This window comes from Orycteropus afer, unplaced genomic scaffold (assembly GCF_000298275.1).
Source record: "Orycteropus afer afer isolate SDZICR_OR568_19922 unplaced genomic scaffold, OryAfe1.0 scaffold00348, whole genome shotgun sequence".
Classification (NCBI taxonomy): Eukaryota; Metazoa; Chordata; class Mammalia; order Tubulidentata; family Orycteropodidae; genus Orycteropus; species Orycteropus afer.
In genome coordinates, this window is record NW_006921935.1 from 3,228,502 (window position 1) to 3,229,800 (window position 1,299).

Consider the following 1,299-nt stretch of genomic DNA (forward strand, 5'->3'; position numbering starts at 1 on the left):
TGAGAAGATGCTTTGCAGTATTTAAATGTTTTTAAATATTTAAATATTTTTAAAAATTTTAAATTTTAAATTTTAAATATTTAAATGTTTTTAAAAAGCTTGATTTATTGGCTAACATATTGTTTTTCCTGGACAATGATCCATGTGCAGTGGAAAAAGAATGAATATTGTGCTGGTGCTGGGGGATGTGCTCTGGAGATGTCTGTAAGATCAAGTTGGTGGATTGTATTGTTTAGCGCTTCTGCACTTTGTTGAGTTTCTTTCCAGTTGTTCTATCTTTCATTGAAAGTGATGTATTGAATTCTCCTACTATGAACATAGAGTCACTTCTTGTCTTTTCAATTACGTTAAAGTCTGATATATGTATTTTGGGGCTCTTTAATTGGATCCATGGATATTTATTATGGTTATATCTTCTTGTTCAATCTATCTTTTAATCATTATGTAATGTCCTTCCTTGTCTCATATGGTGATTTTTGTTTTAAAGCCAATTTGATCAGAAATGAATATTGCCACTCCTGCTCTTTTTTGGTTGTCATTTCCTTGATAGATCTTTTTCCCACCTTTGATTTTTAGTTTATTTTTGGCTTTATCTCTAATGTGTGTCTCTTTTACACAGAATATTGATGGGTTATGTTTTCTTATCCAGTCTGCAACTCTCTGTCTCTTGAGTGATGCATTTCATCCATTGACATTCAGTGTAATTACCCACAAATATAAATTGGTTGCTGTCATTTTGTTATGTGTTTTTTCAAGGTGTCTCTGGTTTCTTTGTTCCATATTATTTTCTGTGCTGAGCTCATTATGTTTATGAATCATGTTATCATTTCCTTTTTTGTTATTGTTTTAGTATATGCTAAATATTTTCCCCTGTCCTCATTTTTATTGTGATGTGAAAGTTTATCATTTTTCTTTGATATTACGCTGTGATTTATAATTTTCTCCCTGAGATTAGAACAGTCCATTCCATCTTGCAAGACTCTTGATTTCCTCTCCATTTAGAAGTTTTGTAACTACATTATTTTCCCCTCTTTTTGGTTTGTAGTTGTCATCATTTGCCAATTGAGTCTCTGGTTCCCTGTTTACAATCTTATAAGGTTATTTTACTTTGGATATTACCATAGCTTTGTTGTTTTCTTGGTTATATCATCTTGCGTATTAATGGTCAGTTGTTATTTGCTATTATTGTTTTTCTGTTCAAAGGACTCTCTTTAGTATCTCTTGTAAGGTTGGTCTGGTTTTAACAAACTCCCTTAATTTCTGCTTATCTGGAAATCTCCTAATTTCACCATGATATTT